Genomic DNA, 17,136 nt, shown 5'->3' on the forward strand with positions numbered 1-17,136 from the left:
CTCTTTAACATATGCTGACATTTAAGTAATGGTCCATTTCCCGAACTTTCTAGACTAACATAGGGCAGAAATTGCTGAGAGGTCAACCAAGTAAGTGAAGCGTTAGGGATATACCGTTAATGTGAGCTCGACAATTGAAGAGAATAACGTTATTTTCTGTGATGTAAACCACAAATGCAGACTGGAACAGACACTATAGCAAATGTCCGTATAACACGATTGGTATAGCAGTTTCTGTTTTCCGTAGTATCACACCGGACACTATCAAGAATGGTAATTATTCGAAGATTCTGTTGCACTGCAGTACTTACCGCTGCTGTAGTCAGATAAGCGAAGTTTGAATACAACTTGTATCAGGACAGCACGACTCACCTGGAAAAAGAGGACAGAGTTTAAGTTTATGCCACTTTCTTATTTATAGCACATAGCAATCAACAAAATTGTCACCAAGAGGAAGACGTTTAGTAGTAACCAGTAAAATTCCGAGTCTTTGAAAACTCGAACCCCATGTATGTAACAACTTCAGACTTATCACCTTACAAATGAGTTAATGTGTTAAGTGTTTGATGTTAAGCATGTAAGCGAGAAAAAGTTTACAAAAGGCTTGAAATTACGTATAACGCTTGTTGAAAGTCGCTAAGCGCTCTAATTCTCAAATATAGGATGAACAGAGTCGCGTATTTGTGGCCAGTTAGTTGCGCTGCCTCAGACATACACAAAGTTTGTAACTGTAATACTGTATTTGTCTAACTGTGTTGGCCCTTTCACGTAAGATTACACCTCTTAATGAGTACATTATGCTGAAATTCTAAAGTTTTAAATTCGGTCACAATTTATAACAGATGTTCAAAATCGCTTCTCTCCTCTGAAATCCGTCAGATAAGCAAGTTACAACGGTTTGGACTCCGTGCCCCGGGATAGTCGCTTAAATAGTATAGATAGAGTGATATCGCTGCTGAACGACGAATGGAAAAAGCGTTATCCCATATCAAAGTCTGTAGCCTGTAGATATCGAAACCGCTACGATGTATCGAATCTCTGCAGGGCCAACGGAACGGGGATGCCCTTTCGAGTAGGGAGTGGGGTGAGATTTTGGCTCCTGGCTCCTGCATAAAAGGCACGTAAATTCATACAGTAAACAAATTAGTCAGAGCGCGACTCCTGTAGGAGTGGACAGAGGTGGTATACTTATTTGATGACGATTATTGTGCAACAGGGGATAGTAGTTCGTTTTTACGGCGGTCGAACAGAATATCAAAGTGCAAGTTTAATTCAAATGAGGCTGTGAACAGAGTGTATGTTCATGTAATCTAAGAGAGCTTTAGATCGACTTAGGGTCATTTTCATGAGCTCAGGCTACAGTAAACCCAAGGCTGACCTGTTCAATTCCAAGGTCCAAAAAATGGTTCAAATGGCTCTGAGCACTATGGGACTTAACATCTGAGGTCATCAGTTCCCTAGAACTTAGAATTACGTAAACCTAACTAACCTAAGGACATCACACACATCCATGCCCGACGCAGGATTCGAACCTGCGACCGTAGCAGTCGCGCGGCTCCGGACTGAGCGCCTAGAACCGCTAAACCACCGCGGCCGGCAATTCCAAGGTCCCTTTTAATTATAATACTCTGCGTTGAGTCGGTCATACTGAAGAGTGGCAGTCGCAGACAGAGAACACATGGCGGCCGCGGTGGTCTCGCGGTTCTAGGCACGCAGTCCGGAACCGTGCGACTGCTACGGTCGCAGGTTCGAATCCTGCCTCGGGCATGGATGTGTGTGATGTCCTTAGGTTAGTTAGGTTTAAGTAGTTCCAAGTTCTAGGGGACTGATGACCACAGCAGTTGAGTCCCATAGTGCTCAGAGCCATTTGAACCTCGAGCCAGAGAACACATTGTGGTAACTATTACAGAGATATATTTACCTCGGTTGTCGGAAAGTGCTGTCTACAAATACTCCGCCGTAGAACCAATAAGTTAACAAACAACAGTTAAGCAAATGAACAGCTTACAGGCGGACACATCATTCGAATGTTTCGCGATCGTGTTTCTTGCGCTTGTGTATGTAGCCGGGAGCCCATTCACCGGCTATCAGGGGAAACGTATCTTGTACCTCGTCTGTGAATAGTGAGAACTCTATTAAGTATACGGTCCAGTCTCATTAATGTACGCACTGCGTATGTTGGACATCAACGTGCAATAACCACTCACAAAAGGTAGGTGGCAACACTAGCAGTGAAGTTCATATAAAGTGTGTCTTTGTCGTAATCCGGAAACGGTGAGATTTATCTGACATCAGAATGGGCATGATTATTGGCTTTCGAGTCAAGGATGGAAGCATTTCGGAAATCGGTAAGTTTGTAAACTGTTCACCTGCCGCCATGATTGAAGTATACCGAGCATGGAAAAATGGCACTATCCATAAACAGCGCCGAGATAATTGTAATGCACCACGGGTCATGGATCGCAGAGGTGAACGACGCCTGCAGAGATTTGTAAGGGCGTATACACGTACAACCGTTGAGCAATTGACCTCTCATATGAACCAAGGGGCTATCAACAGTCTCTCCCCAACGATCACGACCGTTCAGCGAACGACGTCCGTATCAGGTCCCTTGTTCATACACCCATGCTAACTGCTGTTCATCGGCGACGAAGGCTGGAATTTGCACGCCAGCATCGCAGCAGGACTGAGTGGCGACAAGTGGCCTTTAAAGATGAACAACGTTTTTATGCTCCATCGAACAGATGGTCTTTGGCGTGTGCGGCGTGAAATGTCTGAAAGCAAACACCAACACAAATATGCATCTATCCTGGGGGACCATGTCCACCCCTTTATGCTATGTGTTTTTCCTGGGGACGATGGCATCTATCAGCAGGACAATGCAAAGTGTCACACAGCTCTCAGTACGTGTGTGTTTTGAAGAATACCATGACGAGTTCATGGTAGCCCCCGACCACCAAACTCCCCTGATTTAAACCCAATCGAGAGTCTGTGGGACCACCTGTATCAGACTGTTCCTCTTATAGATCCTCAACCGAAAAAGCTAGTGCAGCTGGCTATGGCACTGCAGTCGTCATGGCTCCACATCCTTGTCAGTATCTCCCAGAACCTCATTGACTCTCTTCCCGCACGTCTCGGTGCTGTCCACGATGAAAAAGCTGGTTCAAATCAAATGGCTTTAAGCCAGGGGTTCCCAAACTGGGGAGGGGGGGGGAGGGGGGGGCGCCACCCTGGGGGGGGGGGGGCGTGATGATGTTGCAAGGGGGGCGCGGGTGGAGTTAGCGGTATAAACCTAATATTTCTTTTTAATATCGATATTTTAATAAAAATGAATGTGCAGTATTAATGATAGATTATGGTGCTGAATGCAATCGTTTGGCGTCCCACTTCCCGCTATCCTATCTCAATAACCTATCCTAGAACATACAGCTTTTGAAGATCACGTTTAGAATGCCACGTTTAGAATGTCACACACAGATATTCTCAAAATTACGAAGCCGATATGCGTTAATTCTAATATATCAGATTTGTAAACAACTTACCTCTGATAACAGGAAAACTGAAAAGTCTGGTATTAACTATTCCGTACATTTGTACACATGAACTGAACGTAATCATGTTATAACTTTTAGCGGTAGTAGGCTATGTTCATCAGAGTAATAATCACTTATACTGCGTAACTGTAAAAATGCCGTTTTATTACCCTGTCAACCCGCGGATGTGATGCGATTACAGTGACTTTAATATACTGTATACGCTTCAAATGAACTGGCGGGTTCGTAATTTCGACGCCAGGGTCATGCCCTTTGTCACCAGAAAAATGTGCACGACGTGAATCCGAAATTAATACAAGTGTTCGTTCTGAGCAGAGTACTTCACGCCGTTCTGAAAACATTGTCGTGACTGCTAACAATGAAACATAACCCAGCTAGGTACAGAATGAAGTCCATTAGTGAGGCTATTTTCTGTTTTTTCGAACGGTCAGTACTACAGCTCTTTCATTCGGATTACTTATCTGACAAATCAGTTACTTTTCTTCTGCCTTTTTGAAATACGGCATAATTTCGTTTGAAATTAGTGTACGTTCTTTGCTGCGACAATGGCTTCTTGTGGTATGAGTACAGAGATAACTGCTTGGCACTGTGCAGTTTCCAGCGATGTGTGAGGTGTATCCATGAAATTTCTCCCAGCAAGATCCCTGCTCGGCCACTAGGTCGCAGACAGTGCACTGACTACCTGTGCTGCGGCTGGGCTTCCCCGTTCTTCGCCCCACTCCTCACAGGCAGTCATCTGAGGTGCCGACAGATGACAGTAGCTTTCCTTTATTTCAGTTGGTTGCTTGCAGTTGTTGACACATCTGATGTATTGGATTTTGCTGAAATCGCGTTGAATCTTTCACAATTGTGCCTCAGTAAAATCAGTGTTAGTGCGAAATTATACTGTTAACTTCTTGTTTTCTTTTTACTTCACCATGAGCGTCGTGAAAAAACGTAAATATAATTATGATTATATCAAATACGGTTTTGCTTCTATACAAAAAAATGGTGTTGACCAGCCGCAGTGTGTTATTTGCTATGAGGTATTGAGCAATGATTCCATGAGACCTTCTCGTCTGGAACGCCATTTGTGAGAAAAGCATGGTGCATTGAAAGAGAAGCCGAAGCAATTTTTTGCTGCAAAATTTGATAATTTGAAACGAATGAAGTTGGACACTGCTGGATCCTTCGCTCAGACATCAGAAAGGGTACTGGAAGCCTCGTATGAGTTATCGCTACTTATTTCAAGGACCAAGAAAAGTCATATTATCGGAGAGACACTAGTCAAACCCTGTTTGTTGAAAGCTGCTGATATTGTTCGTGGGTCAGAAAGCAAACAAAAAGTTTCACAAATACCGTTTTCTGACAATACTGTGAAACGTCGGATTGATGATATGGCCGAAGACATACAAAATCAATTAGTTACGGCCGTCAAACAATCGCAGTTTTTCGCAATACACTTAGACGAGAGTACCGATGTTGCGAATTGTTGCCAACTGCTAGCTTTCGTTCGCTATATAGAAAATGAAGCAATTAAAGAAGAGTTGCTGTTTTCTACAGAGTTAAAGACAACTTCAAAAGCAATTCACATAATGGCAGCCGTCTCTGAATTCCTTTATAAAAATGAGTTATCACGGCAGAAAGTGATAGGCGTATGCACAGACAGCGCCCCATCAATGCTTGGATGTCGATCAGGATTCGTGCAGATGGTCAGAGAAAAAAACCCTAGTGTTACTGTTATCCACTGTGTAATACACCGTCAAGCATTGGCAGCTAAGACACTTCCAAAGGAACTCAATGATGTCTTGAAATTGTGCATCAAAATCGTGAATCATATAAGAAATTGTGCATCAAAATCGTGAATCATATTAAAAAAGAGTGCGTTAAATTCCAGGTTATTTACGACTCTTTGTGAAGACTTGGGACCAGAGTATAAAACACTTTTATTTCATACAGAAGTACGCTGGCTCTCAAAAGGAAATATGCTAGGAAGATTATTTGAACTTCGAGACGAAGTGATGCAGTTTTTGGAAAATAACATACAAACTAAATTGTCTGTGGAATTTAGAAAGCCCAGTGTTCATGTTGCATTGGCTTATCTGTCAGATATTTTCGAGTCTTAAACACATTGAATTTGAAATTACAAGGTGGAGAGTCAAACATAATTTTTCATCGGGATGCCATCAAAGCGTTTACTGATAAGTTGCAACTATGGAAACGTAAAATTTTAGCCTGCAATTATTCCTGCATTCCCAGATTGTTTGGAATCCTGGAAGAAGCCCGATTTCAAAACGATTTTAAGGATACTGATACTAAGAGTAAAATATCGAACCATTTGGAGCACCTCATTGATGAATTCGAACGATACTTCCCTAACAGTTGTGATGATAAAATTTATTATAGGTTAGCGACGGATCCATTTCACGTTGACGTGGATGTGTTGCCAGACAGACTACAAGACGAAGTCTTAGAAATTAAAAATGATTCTGCAGCGAAGTATAACTTTGAGAAGATGGATAAGCCTGTATTTTCGGTGAAATATCTCACGGTGTATCCCAGCACAGCAGAACAAGCACTGAAACTGTATTTACCATTTTAAAGCACTTATTTGTGCGAAAGAGCATTTTCAGCGGTAGTGGCGATAAAAAATAAGCTTAGAAGCAAACTCAGTATTGCCAATGATTTACGTTGCGCAGTTTCCACTATTCAGCCAAGAATTCAAAAACTTATAAAAAATATGCAAGGTCATTCTTCACATTGATTTTTTTTTTCTACCCATATGTGTGTGGAAATAATATTTTTATAATAAATACGTCACATTATAAGAGAACTTGTTATTTTCCTTACATGTAGGTAATACTGCAAAATTATAAAAAACTACTTCGAAGAAACAATATAAAATAAACATAGTGGATCTGATTTAAATATAGATACTGCGTGTGATCCTTATGGATTCTGATGTTACGTGTGGTATGTTATTTCAACTAATAATAGTATTTCTTCTGGATGAAGACACAGCGAAAGTTTATCCTAGATATGGCGAGCGAATAGTAGTCCTAAAATCGTATACTGGTGAAGAAATGGTGTGCATCAAGAGAATGTAATCAAGGTAAGGAAGTTGTTTTATTCATATTTTTTAAAGTTCTGTGTAGTCTGCAAAATTATTTCGTAAAACTTATTTTTTATTTTTTGTCTGGTTCTGGGAACTGGGCCTTTGTCCCCGTTCGGTAACTGTCGTCGTTGACATAAATGCCAACCTATGCGCAATGACAATGGGGAGCGCTATAGGCGTACAGATCAGTGATGTTCGTTAACACCGTGACCGAGCGACTATTTTTGATAATGAGTGAAAGTAATAAGCTACACTCAACTTAAAATAATGGCCCGCATCCACTAATCTGCAAGGGTCGCAAATATTTTTCCTTGTTTACCAAGGACTTTCTTTAGAAGTGGCTTATAATCACTATACTAGACTGATGACGTAATAACTGCGACTCGATACATTAACAGCCCACCATGTTACATGACGTCACCATCACAAATTTTTCAATAGTTTCTTGATAATTAATAAAAATCTCTATATTTTTTTAGGGGGGGGGGGGGCACGGAAGTTTTCTTTTCGGTAGAAGGGGGGCGTGACAAACAAATGTTTGGGAACTTCTGCTCTAAGCACTATGGGACTTGACATCTGAGGTCATCAGTCACCTAGACTTAGAACTACTTAAACCTAACGAACCTAAGGACATAACACACATCCAGGCCCCCCGAGGCAGGATTCGAAACTGCGACCGTAGCAGCAGCGCGGTTCCGAACTGAAGCGCCTAGAACTGCTCGGCCACAGCGGCCGGCACCTGAGTCCTGCGTCTGTGTTATCCAATGATTGTCTGATGTGTTCACCAACTTGATTCCAATAAGTCTCGTCGGTTGTAGTATGCAACGTCCACTCCGAGTACTGTCTCACGCGTTGACGCTACCTTCATTACGAGCGGGAAGAACCCAACGTCGCACATTACTAGTGTCGATACAATCATCACCGTACACATCTTTCGTTCTTCTAAGGATTTCAACTAGAGGTACGTTCTCTATGGTTAGAAACTCGACTGCAGCACGCTGTTTCTAACGCGCCGACGTAGTTACTTTACACACCGCCATGTTACCCGCTACAATTCGGGGTCCTATAGCGGCAAACGACGGTTGCAACTTGTTTCAGTGAAGAGGAAAGTCGACCGAGTAATATGCATGGTATAAAATGCCTCAACCGATAATGAGAACAGAATAAAAATCTCTGAGGCATTACTTTCCTGCATGCCCTCGTAACAGACGCATTAATCAAGTAAAGAGAATGACAAAGCTTGCATCTGGATGCCATAAAACTCCCAACTGTTAAGAAAAAATACATGAACAATCACTGTGTACCACATACATGGTACAAAACGCGGATTTTAGATGTAAAAAATCTCGACCGAGTTACTGTTAACGAATTCCGTTCTAAACATCTGTTACGTTTCGTCATGTTGCAGAGGTGGAACAAGAGCAAACTTTGAAGGAGCGGTTTACCTTTGACAAGCAGTAATAAGTGTCGATTGACTGGATAGGAATTTCGTGTTTCCGGAGAAATAGTACCTGCAAGTTTCTAGGGTATAGGCGAAACGTCCTCATCTTTGTGACACAGCTCCCATCTCCTTCTTCGGGGGGTCAGGGATTTTCTCTGCCTCGTGATGGCTGGGTGTTGCGTGCTGTCCTTAGGTTAGTTAGGTTTAAGTAGTTCTAAGTTCTAGGGGACTTATGACCACAGCAGTTGAGTCCCATAGTGCTCAGAGCCATTCCTTCTTCGGGTGATTCACGGAGATTAAAAGATTTCAGCATGATTCTGCAAATTACTTCCCAGTGGCACATAGCCGCTGATGATGCGGCGGCACCACGTTTTTCTTCTGGAACACCATTACCTGGCAGACATCACAGCTGACGAATGCGGCAATAAGGGTGGCTAACTACATCGTCCCTCGCCTCACCCTGCCCCGAGGCACGATTACGTTAATTACATCGTGACTGATGACGGCTCCACACGCCACACCAATAATTACAAGTAATTACTATATTAATTAGTCCTAATTACTTGGGAATGGCAGCGATTATGGTACACAGCCAAGCGTGATTAATGCGGTGACTGCTCCCGGCGAAGTGAACGTTAAGGAAATTGTCTGTGTTGACTGCTATTCTGATATTAATTACAACAGCAGCGGGAGTTTCCACGGTTGGTCACGTGGAGAGAAGCGTGAAAACAACAGCTACTATGAGAAATGACTGGCATCTGCGTTGTTGGCAACATCTTTGCTTTCTCCATAGGGTAAGGGCAGTCGAAACGAGAACTATAGACGACACGCGAAAATGGGGAGGGAAAGATAGTTCTGGAGTATAAAAAAGGAGAATATTAACCTACGACGGTAGAAAGTGATACGAAAAAGTCTCGTTCAACATAAACTGGCTGAGCTAGCAAGCCAGGACCCCTTACGTAGTTTCAACATTAGGGCTATAATAGTAATGGGCTGAGGACAGAGAAGAGAAGCAGGAATAAGATTTAAAGAAAGATAAAATATCTTTAACAACTATCTTTTGCAGTGACGGAAGAATAGTTTCGGCACTCAAAAAATGGTTCAAATGGCTCCTGAGCACTATGGGACTTAACATCTGATGTCATCAGTCCCCTAAACCTAACTAACCTAAGGACATCACACACATCCATGCCCCGGGCAGGATTCGAACCTGCGACCCTAGCAGCAGCGTGGTTCCGGACTGAAACACCTAGAACCGCTCGGTTACAACGACCGGCTTCTTCACTCATTAACCTGAATTTGCCTCGTGAAGAAGACGGAAGATAATGGATGGATCTGTACACAACAGTTATCGAGCGAGGTGGCGCAGTGGCTATACACTGGGCTCGCATTAGGAAGGGCGAGGGATCAAACCCGCGTCCGGCCATCCTGATTTGAGTTTCCCGTGATTTCCCTAAACCGCTTCAGGCAAATGACGGAATGGTTCCTTTGAAAGGGCACGGCCGATTTCCTCCTCCATCCTTCCATAATCCGATCTTGGGCCCCGTCTCTAATGACCTCGTTGTCGACCGGACGTTAAATACTAATCTAATCCTCCTCCTCCCCCTCCCCCTCCTCCTCCTCTAAACAACACTTCGGGCTGCCGCACTGCGACAGACTCATCGCCGCACTGTTATTCCACTGTAAGAGAATGATTAACTGACGTGAGCCGTTAGCATAATCAATGAAACAGAGCATTTTACCTAAAACTGTATCCCATCAGGATCCGCACTGGTATTGATGCAACCAACGTGTTGAGGGCTGATGTTGTTTGCTGTAGCTGAAAGACATTTCGTTTAAAAAGTCTAGAAGGTAGAAGAAAGGTCAGAAATGGACACATCACCCTAACTGGGCAGTGATGAGGTAAGGAAGTACCAAAGGGCTGTTTGAGAAACACGTTCGTTCTTCGCCAAAGGGATTTAGAGATAAGTATAGTGGCCAGAGGGTATTTGAGTTTCACTTCTGCCAAAATATGGATCAGTGTGTTAAACCGTCTCGCAGGCTGCTGAATCGAACGTCACGAAGTTTTTATCTGCAATATCTCTGCCATACATTAGGAAGATTATTTTATGATTTCAAAGAGAAAGATTACTGTATGGACTGGCTCAGGGTGCAAGTTGAAAGAGAGAACTTATAGCGTTCTTGTATTTATAGATATTTGTTTCTAATGTCAAGACCTGTATGAATGCCACACGTGTGCCCAAATGTCTACTGGATTAACCTAGGACGATCATAGTTTAACCAAACCATGCACGCTCACATTCCCCGTCCCCTATAATATCATGTCCCATGACTTAAATTCGATGTATAATCTTAGACTTGATGATGATGATGAGGTCCCATACTCCGAGGAGCGTAGTGGACGATGCGCGAGACCCTCACCGCCGTACCTGGCAACGTCCTAGCGGAGGTGGTTCGCCATTGCCTTCCTCCGACCGTAATGAGGATGAATGATGATGATGATGAAGATGACACAACAACACTCAGTCATCCCGAGGCAGGAAAAATCCCTGACACCGCCGGGAATTGAACCCGGAACCCCGTGCTTGGGAATCCAGAACGCTACCTCAAGACCACGAGCTGCGGACAATTGTAGGCTTACAGTTCTCTATTTTATTCAGTTCTAACAAATGTATATCCGTAGTCTAGAAAGCACTGCGAGCAGCAATGATGGTTGGAATAAAAACGCGTCAGTCTAAGACAGTAGCCAAGAAGAAAAAATCATAAGCAAATTCAAGATGAAACACACATCCAATAAATTGTGATACACTTATTAGGAGCTACCAAAGTTATGTTGTTGATGAGAAGTAGTCACACAAACGTCATCTGGAAATCCGCTGCCATTTGTACATTTAGATACACTGATCGGCCATAACATTATGACCACCGACAACCTATTGATAAAAACGCGTCCAGGCGAAAGCAGCGCCACCTGGGGAAGAATGACTGCTAGTCAGACACACGCAAGGTGCATGTTGTATCAGTGTGCGTGCTGTCCGTGTGTATAATGAGGAAGGCGCGCGACCTATCTGAGTTTCACCGAGGGCAGATTGTGATAGCCCGGAGGCTCGGCACGAGCATTTTGGAAACTGGACGTCTTGTCGGGTGTTCGAGGAGTGCTGTGATGAGTGTCTTCAATGCTTAGAGAAACCAAGGTGAAACCACGTCCAGAAGTCGTAGGGTTGGGCGGCCAACCCTTATTACAGACGTCGGACTTCGTAGGTTGGGCAGACTGGTAAAACAAAACAGGCGGCGAACTGTGGTGGAACCAACATCACACAGTGCACCGAACACTGCTAACGAAGACCCTCCGCAGCCGACGACCCATGGATGTGCCAACTTAACGCTACGACATCGGCCACTACGACAGAAATAGGCACGTGACCATCTGCACTGGACCTTGGCGCAATGACAGAGCGCTGCATGGTCTGATGAATCCCGATACTTTCTTCATGGCCGGCCGAAGTGGCCGTGCGGTCAAAGGCGCTGCAGTCTGGAACCGCAAGACCGCTACGGTCGCAGGTTCGAATCCTGCCTCGGGCATGGATGTTTGTGATGTCCTTAGGTTAGTTAGGTTTAACTAGTTCTAAGTTCTAGGGGACTAACGACCTCAGCAGTTGAGTCCCATAGTGCTCAGAGCCATTTGAACTTTCTTCATCACGCCGATGGGAGGGGGCGAATCCGTCATCTGCCAGGTGAACAGTTCCTTGACACATTTACAGCGAGGCGAAGACAAGCTCACGGGTAACTAACCTAAGGACATCACACACATCCATGCCCGAGGCAGGATTCGAACCTGCGACCGTAGCAGTCGCACGGTTCCGGACTGAGCGCCTAGAACCGCGCGACCACCGCGGCGTACTCTCGCCACTTAAAATCAGTGACTAATCCCTGATGGCAATGGCGGAGACAGCTATCGAAAAACTCGAGTGTTTTATTCGAAGTTACGCGGACTGCAAGCCAAGATTTTCTTGAAACAGGTCACTCCAAAGACTCATTTATATTTATAAAATCCACATATTGAATCACAAGTATTATTAAAAGACGCACGGAGAATGTTACAATGAACGTTTAGAGGTTGCGATGGAACAATTTTCCGCATTGGTGCTTCTGTCATAAGAAGATACTTCAGGTAACAGATGACTTCTTGAAGCAGCAGGTTTTCACGTTTCGATTAATGTCCTGCGTACAGCTGTAATCAATGATGTAGGTTCATTTCTTTCCAGTTCTTCCATCATCTCAGTTACTCCTCATATACTGTTCCTTTGCCTTATCAGTGCCTTGCGTTTCTATTTACCTTGCATCACTGCTATTCTACGTGGATTCGTTTTATTACTAGCTGATAATCAGTTATTAACCCGGCAAGCTACGTTCTGTATCGTATCCGAGTTTGTACAATACCTCCAACATTTCATCGTTCATATTTGTTAATGTGCACAGTAAATTAACGAATATCATCAATCAGCTGCTTATCAGAGATATTTCGACACAACTGTACAGTAACCCATCCACCAACGCAGACGCGATACACACATCGCGCACGCGCGTGTGAGAGGAACAAAGAAAGGAGGCGTTAGTCGGTGGATGGGCTGGATGCAGAAGGCAGTCGGTGAAGCGGAACCTAGCGCCCGTCTGTCATTAGAATCTCCGCCAGGGTCACGAGGTCTCGGCGTTCCCCTTACAGCTGTCGAGACAACAGCTAAGTTACACATTGCAGTTATGCCCAAAACGGCCCGGGTGTATTTGTTCTGTCTCCGAGAACAGCCCTCAGCTCTTTTTCCCCGTATTTATTTACGCCCCTCTCACAAATGACTGAATAAACACAGGTGCCGGCTTATGAGAGAGAAAACCTGTTATTAACGCCCATGCGTGGCGTCAGACAGTTTTCTGCCTCCAAGGATTTCTCCCCGACACTGCCCATTGTAGTCTACACAGCATCGTCTGCAGAATCACATGCTGCCATCCCTTTATTGTCTCTGAGATGCAAACGACTGTGCTTCTTCTTCAGCAAGAATTCCTGTTCGTGCAACGGCAAACAGCCCAGTAATGAAATATGCTTCATCCTGAAGTCTTCTCAGGAATTTTGATTGCGGATCTAGCGCTGATATTTCTGTCTTGATTACTTTTCGCATCCCAGTAAATATTACTTCCAAGCCATAGCATATAAAGTTCACTGTCACCTTTAACAATTCAAAGACAGATATAATTTAAATTTGTCCATTTTGCTTGGAAATCGTTGACATCTGCGACTGCATCAAGAAATTTATAAAATGACAATTTCTCATCTTCAGTCATTATTACATTCCAATAGTTAAGGTCTTCTAGTTGCATGATCAAGTATCAGCAACCCCTTACCGCAGTAACATATGCATTTGTTACAAAGGGTGTTTCTGAAATTCTGATTAATCTGTACTTGTTATTACCACCGTATCAACATTGAAAGCGCATACTGCTAAGTATTTTGTTTATTAGCAAATCAAACATACTCAGCTAACGAGTTCCCAAAACAGGTACCAAGAACAGCGAATACACACCACTTCACAGTAATATTACCGGGCTAAGAGGCTGGAATCTGCACCAAATAAACACATTTCTGGCAACACTGGATTTGCTACTAAACATATAGTTTCCTTATACTTTCTCATAATGTACTCACACCATTGAGAGGGCTAAGTAATTTAGAATAATACTTGTAGCTGCGGCCTCGGTTCATCCCCGAAGTCTCAAATTTTTCTGTACGATGTTTTCAGTAGGCTGTCTGGTCAAAAATTAATGGCGCAAGATAACCTCATTAAATAAGAGTTCAGCAGCTTTTATTAGAGTTGCTGAGGCAAATAGTTAACTGAGGAAACCAGTAACTCTAAAAAAATAACTGTCTTGCTGATAATTGAGCAAGAAATCCTAGTCTGCTATACCCGCAGCGCCCATTCGTTTAGTACGTTAGGAGTTAAATAGATTGGGCGAGCAGCTACCGGAGCACGGAGCGTGCTCCTACTCCAGAACGACACGTCTTCACGAACCTGTAATTTCACAGGCTATAGAAGGGCCATCAATTACTTTAATGGGGTTGCAACTGGTACGAGCAGAGGAGCAACAGCAGCACAAAAAGGCGATGGAAAGGAAAAAAGAAGGTGAGGGCGCTGATCGCACAGCGGAACGCCGATGCCTGCGCGGAGATGGGAAGCTCGCCGTAGACTGTGTGTGTGTGTGTGTGTGTGTGAGTGAGAGAGAGAGAGACGGAACCTACAGTAGCGGTATGGAGGTATCTCTTATGTAGTTGAAGTGTGAACATGTTACTTATTTGTAAATGTCTATGTACAGAAAAGGGAAATAGGATCGAATACCAAAGAAAGAAATCTTCAGATTAAAAAGGGCATCGGACAGGGTTTCAGTCATTTTCCCCCTGTTAAACGTGTGCATCGGAGAAGAAATAATGGCAATTTACAGAAAAGTTCAGTAGTGCGATTTAAATTCTGAGTGAAGGGATATCAAGGACGAGATTCGCTGATGACATTGCTATCCTCCATGAAATTGAGAAACAATTAAAATACGTGTTGCATAGAATGAACAGTCTAATGAAAATACAGTATGGACTGAGAGTAAACCTAAGGAAGAAGGGAGTACTGAGGCGTAGCAGAAATGAGATTTGCGATGAAATTTACATCAAAACTAGGTACAGCATACTAGACGAAGTAAAGGAATTGTGCTAGCTTGGAAGCAAAATAAAGTCCGACGGACGTACCAAACATGATGGATTTCTATGGAAACGAGTCATTGACTTTCGGAGCACAGGAGAATCAATGTGTTAGTGATGTAATTTTGCAAAAAAATAGCTCTGAGCACTATGAGACTTAAATTCTGAGGTCATCAGTCCCCTAGAACTTACGACTACTTAAATCTAACTAACCTAAGGACATCACACACATCCATGCCCGAGGCAGGATTCGAATCTGCGACTGCAGCGGTCTCGCGGTTCCAGACTGTAGCGCCTAGAACCGATCGGCCACTACGGCCGGCTGTATTTTTGCAGTTGTTGTTGTGGTCTTCAGTCCTGAGACTGGTTTGATGCAGATCTCCATGCTACTCTATCCTATGCAAGCTCCTTCATCTCCCAGTACTTACTGCAACCTACGTCCTTCTGAATCTCCTACCAACCGGTCCCTTCTTCTTGTCAAGTTGTGCCACAAATTCCTCTTCTCCCCAATCCTATTCAATACCTCCTCATTAGTTATGTGATCTACCCATCTAATATTCAACATTCTTCTGTAGCACCACATTTCGAAAGCTTCTATTCTATTCTTGTCCAAACTATTTATCGTCCATGTTTCACTTCCATTCATGGTTACACTCCATACAAATACTTTCAGAAACGACTTCCTGACACTTAAATCTATACTCGATGTTAACAAATTTCTCTTCTTCAGAAATGCTTTTCTTGCCATTGCCAGTCTACATTTTATATCCTCTCTACTTCGACCATCATCAGTTATTTTGCTCCCCAAATAGCTAAACTCCTTTACTACTTTAAGTGTCTCATTTCCTAATCTAATTCCCTCAGCATCACCCGACTTAATTCGACTACATTCCATTATCCTCGCTTTGCTTTTGTTGATGTTCATCTTATATCCTCCTTTCAAGACACTGTCCATTCCATTCAACTGCTCTTCCAAGTTCTTTTCTGTCTCTGACAGAATGACAATGTCATCGGCGAACCTCAAAGTTTTTATTTCTTCTCCATGGATTTTAATACCTACTCCGAATTTTTCTTTTGTTTCCTTTACTGCTTGCTCAATATACAGATTGAATAACATCGGGGAGAGGCTGCAACCCTGTCTCACTCCCTTCCCAACCGCTGCTTCCCTTTCATGTCCCTCGACTCTTATAACTGCCATCTGGTTTCTGTACAAATTGTAAATAGCCTTTCGCTCCTTGTATTTTACCCCTGCCACCTTTAGAATTTGAAAGAGAGTATTCCAGTCAACATTGTCAGAAGCTTTCTCTAAGTCTACAAATGCTAGAAACGTAGGTTTGCGTTTCGTTAATCTTTCTTCTAAGATAAGTCGTAAGGTCAGTATTGCCTCACGTGTTCCAATATTTCTACGGAATACAAATTTTTGCAGTAGGGTCTTCAAAATTGGACTGACTGATAAGATCCGTGTCGGTATCGGGTGCCTGAGAGATTGCGCTCGACTCGGATCTAGTAGTGGGGTGTTTTCATTGCCGGAATTTGGCCGGCAAGGAGAGGACAGCTGGTAGCGTAACGTTCCTCGCCACCCATGTCCTGCATTAAATTTCAAATCTCTCTGTAGTGTCTCGTGAAGTGAGGGCGTGTAAGACTGTTGAGGGTGTTCCGTCCATCAGATGGGGCGACGTTAAGTTCGGCTTGCCCCTTGGTAGTATTCGAGAGGAGTAGGCTACGGGCAAGCAACAGCTTTCATTCTCTCATTTTGCTTCATCGAACAGTTTCAAAACTATACCGCAGAAGCACTCGTCTCAGTCATCCAAAGAAAACAGAGGCACAGTTCACACGTCGTAACATGTCGGAGGAAGGCAACGGAAAACTACACCCACTGGAATCTCGCCTAGAACGGCGATGCACGATTCCCCAAATCTGCTGCGCTAAGCCTTTTCCCTGAATACGGGACCGCTTTGAAAGAAAAAAAAAGTGCTATGAAGAGATACTTCGTAGAATCAGCAGGAAAGGAGGATGTGGTAATCACTGACTAGAAGTGGAAGCCGGGTGATAGCTTTCTGGAATGGCTTCCAGGGTACTTGAGGGAGCTTTAGAGGGGAACTGAGATTGGAATACATCCAACAAACAAAATTTAGATTTTATCGCGAGACGAACCACAAGCGGCAAAAATTATACTCCTTTCGAAACAACTGTTGAGAGAAAAGAACTGCGTACACGCAGACACATCTACTTGACCTCGTGTTTACGTGTCTCCCTTCGCGGAGCACAGCTGTACACTGAGAAAAATTCATTGTGGTAAGATATATTTTAAAGT

General features: G+C 43.5%; 1 long non-coding RNA gene across 1 annotated transcript in view; it reads right to left on the bottom strand.

Annotated features, from left to right (window-relative positions):
- Positions 1 to 279: 279 nt before the first annotated feature.
- LOC126419336 (uncharacterized) overlaps positions 280 to 17,136 on the bottom strand; it is a 343,168-nt gene continuing 326,311 nt past the window's right edge. The window contains exon 3 of the long non-coding RNA XR_007575967.1: positions 280 to 372. This is a non-coding gene — a long non-coding RNA (uncharacterized LOC126419336). The remainder of the gene's footprint in view (positions 373 to 17,136) is intronic.

Source organism: Schistocerca serialis, chromosome 9 (assembly GCF_023864345.2).
Source record: "Schistocerca serialis cubense isolate TAMUIC-IGC-003099 chromosome 9, iqSchSeri2.2, whole genome shotgun sequence".
Taxonomy (NCBI): domain Eukaryota; kingdom Metazoa; phylum Arthropoda; class Insecta; order Orthoptera; family Acrididae; genus Schistocerca; species Schistocerca serialis.